Source organism: Cataglyphis hispanica, chromosome 8 (assembly GCF_021464435.1).
Source record: "Cataglyphis hispanica isolate Lineage 1 chromosome 8, ULB_Chis1_1.0, whole genome shotgun sequence".
Lineage (NCBI taxonomy): Eukaryota > Metazoa > Arthropoda > Insecta > Hymenoptera > Formicidae > Cataglyphis > Cataglyphis hispanica.
The window spans coordinates 1,924,182-1,932,007 of NC_065961.1; positions in this window are offsets into that span (position 1 = coordinate 1,924,182).

Below are 7,826 nucleotides of genomic sequence, written 5' to 3' on the forward strand. Positions count from 1 at the left end.
TTATTTTAAATCCCGGGGAGGAGAATGTGAAAATCACTGTTCTATTATTATAAATATCATTATTCTATTCATTACAGATATAACTTATTGTGATTTTAAGTAGTACACGAAATTAGTAGTCAACGAAATTTTGACCCATTTGATATTGCGAATATTTATAGTGTTAAGAAATAATGTAAAACATAAGAGCGCTAAGGAAGAATTGCTTCCAAATTCGTCAAGGATCATTGGCATTCGAAGTGAAAAACGACGAATCAGGAATATCTTACATAAAACGATTTGTCTTAATATATAACGTGCGGAACGAATACGAATCATCAATTCGAAGTGGGACAAAGCCACGAGTATTAATGGAATTTCCCTGAAAATTGGCTGCCGCCCGACAATGTCGGATCTGCCGAAAGCAACGCGTGTCTGTCTCCACGTCGAGTGTACCCTCCCCCTCCACATTCTTTATCCTTGTTTATCTCATGCATACCCGTTTCCCTTATCTTCGTCGCAAGCTCCTCTTGTTCTTTTCGTCGCTTCTCTCTTTCTCTCGCGCCTCGAGACCGAGCTCGTTCGCCGCCCGTAAAATCGTATCTCGTGACTGCCAGAAATATGCTCTGCGAACCCACCTATCTGTTCGCCTTCACCTATCGGTCCGGTGCCGTTCCCAGGACGACGGAGGAATCGCCCAGCACCGTAGAGACGATTGAAAATACTCCGTCGCGGGCTTCTCTCGACGGATTTCGAAATTCTCTCGTCGATGCGGCATCGGGCCGCCTGGCATGCCTTTAGCACCTGTCGCATCGTTCGCGAACGACGATAGTAGAAATAGCCGTTGTGCACAGACCGCAAAAGTGGAGGAGCGCGAGTAAACGTAGGCGCGCCAGGAGAGAGATAACTCCCTTTCTCTTTCTCTCACCACTTGTCGTTAATAAGTGAAGAAAAAAATTGCAGTTTGAATTATATTCTTTAATCTATTTTTTCGACACCTAGAAAATAAAAATAAAAAAAATATCTTTATTAAAAAATATTAGCTATATCCATGTCAATTATAATTCTTGATGGACTTATATATTTATTTATATTGAAATTTACATATATTGACTTTATCCACATATTAATCTATTTTATATATGCGCTATATATATATATATATATATATATATATATATATATATATATATATTTATAAAATAGAAAATAGTTATAACTGATTGAAAAACACACAATTAAGAGGAAAATAATTGTCAGGAAGTGGCAACGAATTGGAATAAAAATGAGTATTGATATATTGAACATTATTTTTTCTCGTATTCTATATTGTTATATAGAGATTTCTAAAACAAAAATTACAATAGTCAAAATAAATTAAAAGTGGCTCTTTATACTTTTTATATATAAAAGCCATCTATTTATATATTCTCGTCGCCGTGTCCGTTTATTTTAGAGAGAGATATATTATATAATCCGTGGATTCGATGAGACGTCTGTTAGATTACATCTGCTGTCCCTCATTTCGATGTGTTTAGAAAACTAAACAGACGCAACAGCGAGAACTTGAATTCTCAACGATACCCTGTCGAATGGCGCGTGTGTGACGATGAAAAAAGAAATAAGATTGATTCTGTATTAGCCAGACATACCGGGAATCCTTGTGGATAGTCCCAACAGTTTCTTGTTCACAGGTTCTCTACAACTATTTTGGTCCATAAGCTGAAAGGCGGAAATAGCCTAGCCTAGCCCCTGGCCTAGAGCGTAGGCTTGACCGGCCGTAATAGCGGCTTTCTCAAGGATCCTTCGGGACGTCATGTTCTTTTCGTATAAATTAGCGAACATAGCATTAGAAGAGATTATTTTCTCTCTCGTGTTCGAAACAGATTGGAATAGTATTTTTTTCGAAAACGATATTTGAAGAAAAATCGATGCTGGAATGGACGAAGAAATATGCAGATGAAAAAGAAAAAATTTGCGACGATATTGATACATATATACTTTCGTAAACATATGTAGATTGCATGAATAAGATCAAGATAGAGAATCGAGTGTCAAATATATCCAATAATTTTGGCACTTTTATTTCTTAACAAAAGATTTTTTTTTTATTTTAATATAATATAAATAATATAATACAATATAAATCGTCAAAAAAAATATGAATTGATTATTATTTATTAAAAAGGGCAATTTATCAAGGAATATATAATTGAAGGGTTGAGACGGTATGTATTTTAATCGTATGAAGAAGTCAGAGTTGACTTTCATATTTTTATCACCCTTAGCGAGCGTGTAACCGACAACAGCCCTTGCCCTCGTATTAGACCTCAAAATATTCTTCCTATCATTGCGTAATAGAGCATCTTTTGCATGCTCTTAAGAGGATGAGCCTACTTTGCCCTTTCGCAGAGCTTAAGATATCTTCTGTAAAGACGTATCTTTACTAAGCCAATCAAGCACGACATACATGATGATAAATACACCCTTCATATTTACCATATTTATTATTATATAATTATTATCCGATCGTTGGCATATCAAGAAGTGCAGTTTCGTATCTTTTTAAGAGAAAAAATAATGACTAATTATCTAATATCAATTTCTAGCACACATTTATGCGGAAGGGAAGGAAAGAATAGATGGATAGCTTAAAATAAAACTATACATATTTTAAGGAAAACTTTTCTCTAATAAAGAAATAAAGAAATCTTGAAATATGGAATCTATGAAGTCTGTATCTCTATCTGCATTTCTGAAGCTTAAAGAAATATTTGCTTCGTATCTTCACGGCTCCTTTCTATCCGAGCGATCTGTCACAACGTTATCACGGATCTCCGATGTGATCTTGCGTTATTCGTTATCGGGATCGCGAGCCCGATAATTTGCCCCGGCACGGCGATCGCACGAGATCAGCGCCAAGTCCAACCCCGTGCGGACGCGTATCCTTGCGACTATTTTCGCGATACGCGTTTCAACATGATAGATGAGACTTTTCTGCGTTTCATCGACGTCGCGCGTCGAGTCGCGCAGAATCTGCCAAAGATTCCCCGGCATGGCGATGGAGAACGACGAATAATTTAGGATCACCTGTCGTGCGAGCGCAATCGTCGAATCTTTCATGGAAAACCGCACTCGTATTTGCAAATTATTTTTTAGATCCTGTCAAAATATTCAAAGCTCCTTTATTCGTCTAAAAATACAAACTTTTTTCTTGAGATTATTTTAGTCATGGCAAAAAATTATGATTTATTTTTATATTTTCTGCAGTATTATTAAAATTTTAATTGATTCCTATACACATATTTTGTCTTTCTTAAATGTAATATTCAAAATCAATATATCTTATATTCAAATTATCTCCTCATAAATTTATTCTTAAAAAAATATAGAGCTCGAAAAATATTTTTAAATTCTAATGGAACTTTGAATACTGATCAAAATTTATTTGCTATTTTCTTTTTAGAATTGAAAATATTTTTACGGGGTGAAGAGTTATTTATTTCAAAACAGAGAATGATTATAAATCTTTGTTTGACATTAGTAATAAATTAATTAATTATATGATTCCCGCTTGTCATGAACATTCAGAGAAGTGCATCCGTTCGCGATGTCTTGCATCACGTAGCCGCGATATTCATCGAGCCGTAATGTTGCCTTCATCAAAATGGACAGAGTCCGATTTTAAAGTACGGTAGAATTCCTGGGGATGTCAGCACGCACAACTTAAGCGCAACCTTCGTTCGTTTGCTATTTTTGTTCTCCTCAAACAGTTCTTAGTGACACGTTTAAGCATTAAAATATACGGCTAGAAATTTTAATGTTAAAAAATAATATCAAATTCTTCTTAATTTCTTAAATTAAACATATAAATATATTATGTTAAATTAAATTTAATATTAAGTAAACATCGTCGTGTTTTAGAGAACAATTATGATTTGCGTAAATCGATAAAATAAAAAAATATTATAAGCTCGGAATTGTATAATCTACTTTGAATAATCATTATATTCATACTGTCATATATATCATAACACTGATGCAATTGCATTGAACCCACAATACTGGTCAAGTGCATCGACACTACAATGACGTGGTAAAGATTAAACATAGTCGCCCGTGGAGGTCGAATGAAAATTGTTGTCATTTTCGTATGGAACGGAACTTGTGTCTGTCATTGATAATATTCGCATCGATGGCGATTTTGGTTGATATCAATGCTCAATAACTCAATCGAAAAAATTGATGCCCAAAGCGTTTATTTGCTCTATAGATTTAATCAATTTCGTGCGATGGAAAAAAATTTTAACTTTTTATAATTATTAAATAAATCAATCTTTAAAGTACTTTGTATAAGTTTTCGGACATCAAATATAAATTTTTTTTTTTTTTTAATTTTTTATTGATTGATAGAAGCGCATAGAGTCACTTTGTCAGCTTATATGCTAAAAAAAATCGGCGCGAATAAATCCCGGATTTAATAAATCAAGTTGCGATAGCGATGAATTAATGCCGCGTTTAGCGCGACGAGACAGCGTGACCTGACCTATCCCAAAATTAGCGTGGAACTCGCTCCGATTCGAGCGATTCAACACGGCAATTATGTCATCGGATAATCGCTAATGTCAGAGGGTATTATACCATACCCGACGCATGATGAATATGATGCAGGGAGCGACGAGGATATGCAGATAGGATAGATCGGTGGCGATCATGTTAGACGTTAGGACTATATTTGGGACGTTGAGCTACAGCTACCTTTACTGGCCCAGTTGGCCGTTGATTGGACCCCCGGACCCCTACACCCCTCCGCCCACTCTGTGGCCGATCGTTTATTTTTAGTTAGGTCGCTAGCCGTGCGCGTCGGTCTACCTAAGACCGACCGTGCATCGTAAATTGCTGTACAGGCTGCGAGCGGACGGATAGCTACGCGGACGTAGCTAACCAGCCGTATTTATAATTAGCTCAATGTTACTCGTTCAAGATTTTACATAAGTAGGACCGATCCGAGTTAACCCTGAAAGCCACGCTGTACACCGGACACATGCGACTGCTCGGCGATCTCTCTCTTCGATCGGGAATCGATCCGCCTCATCATCTGATGCAGCAAAAAAAAAATGATAGTTAAAAGTTATAGTCTGGATAGGCGAAAAATTGCAGATTAAATAAACGAAAGATTATAAAGAATAATTGAAATGCTAATTGAATGCTAATTTGCATTAAGGAATTTTTTCTTCAACGATATCTTAAACATCAGATATCATAAAGATAGCCGATACAGAAAATATCATAAAGATGCAGAAAGCTCTCGCGAGAAGACAAATTAATTTAAATTTTGTTTCACGATCGATTATTGTTAGGGTTTTATTGCTATCGTCAAAATTTAAAATATAATCAATACGACTCTTAATCTTTATGAACAATCAGTAATAGAAGAGAGATTAATTTTTATTAAATATAATTAATTATTTCTGATAAATGGCTTGCGCGTTTCCTCGTCGTTAATTCATCCCACGCATACAAGAAATCATCGACGTCATATACACGATGACAGATCACATCATTGTCGGCATCTATATCGCGCTGAGCGAGCATTCTTAATCTTCGGGCCTGTCGTTTAGTATAAGCCTTGCAAGCTTGACAGACACGCCTGACCGTGGGGACTTCCTCCCGGAAGGAATGTCACATACGCCGCGAGAGGCAAAGACCCGTGATGAATCACATATAAATAAGTCAGTACTTCGAACCAATGTCTGTCAATTTTGTCCGTTGTACATTAAAATGCTCTTAACTTGCACTAAAATGCTTTTAAGTTTGAATAAATAAACGGATTTTATATTAAGAAGATATATCTGTGCGTATTTTTGAAGAATTTTATAAATATATATATATATATATATATATATATATATATATATATATATATATATATATATATATATTTATAATATACACACACACACATATATATATATATATATATATATATATATATATATATATATATATAATATTTACATTTTTTATTCATGTCAGAAATGGAAGATACCTGGTGTCAATTTAGATAATTTTTATGTACATATATAAAGAGTAAATAATCATATTGCCAAAAAAACATGTTTACAAAATGAATAATAATTTAGAGTACAACAGTCAACTGTTGACAGTTTAATATCTCGTCGCAGCCTTGTCGGACATTACCGTTGGTTGTTCTACATCAATTTAAATTGATCTAAATTTTTGACAAAAAATTTTATGAGTGATTAGCAAATAGTTTTGTTTATTGATATTGAATTTTCATAAAAATTATGTTAACGAAAGATTTTGCACAAAAAGAAGAATGCAATAGCTTTGAAATATCTTATTCGTTACAGAAGTCTGTTTTCCGAGTGTTAACGTAGACATAGCGTCATTAAATATGTATAGGCGAACGGAAGAACATTAATGTATAGCTTATAGTAGTAATTTATTGTTGATAGAAGGAGCAGTCACCCTTCATATCAAAGGCTCAATTTTGATTGCCAATCCCCGCGCTTCTTCTCTTTCGTTCTCTTTTACACGTACGATGATAAACAAATTTATGGAGCGATTGTGTATCCGCAATACGAGTGTACAAGACAGCGCTGGCAAGGATACAAAATCATAAATGCTACAAAGTGAGATCATAGAAGAATGAACAAAACAGACTTTGTTTAAATTAAACTTGAAATATTTTCAAGAGAGTGTAAATTTTTTTTATTCTTCAAATAATTTTTGAACACTAATTAACATCTTAATTTTGTTAAATGAAACAGAGAGACTGCGAGAGAGTAAAATATCTAAATATAATAATTTAATAATAAACATAAACTTATTCAAAATCTGAAAATTTTTTCTGTTAGATATGTAATATTGACTGTTAATTTTTATTGAATTACAAATAATGTTTGAATTGTCTCAGAATATGTTATGCCTCGTTATATTATCTCAAAATTAATCTAGAATTAAATTGATTTACGTGCGTTATAGATTTTTTTATTTTTATATGGCCGAAAAATCTTGAACAGAGCCGGTGCTATCCTTCTACAAACAGTAGAGTTGTGACAGTAATTTCCGGATGCTGATAATATCGTCAGACGTTGAAAGCGCCTTCAACAGCAACAGAACCTTTCTGTTCTGCGAGATAGAAGAGAGAGGTGTGTGAACTACTCTTTGATAAAATCCTATAAGTCTTGACAAATGCGTCCTGTTGACGATGATTTAAAATTGCCTTGATGATCTCTCTTTGAAATCTAACGAAGTATAAAGCTATGCGGATCGTTTAGTGTCATACCTTCGTTCTATCACTTAAGGAGATCAAGTTGCAACGATTTCTTTATGATTATATATGATTAAAATTATGTGAATATTATAATATAAAAATATAATAGATTAGTTTACAAAGCATTATGCAAAATATATTTAATTAAATTTATCAAAATAGCCTTTAAAATAGCTAATTATTTTTTTGTGTATTTTTTTTACTTATGTCAATAAAGTAAGATTGTTAGTTATATTCTCCAAAAATCGAATAATTAAGAATAAAAAAAGACACAAAAAATTAATTATTAAGGAAAATTTATTTTGTTAAAAAGAGAGATATTCTCTTATATGTATAAGTACATTCTGCGTGTATATTTTTTTCTTTTTATGGTAGGTATCTATTTTAATTATAAGATCTAATAAACATATTCTTATTTTCGGCGAAAAACCATTAAAATGATTCTATACTTTCGATTTTTATCTAAAGATTTAAGAAGTCAATTCAATGCGATATAAAATACGATTGGAATTTATGAGTGAAATAATCGAGTCGCATATATTGATTT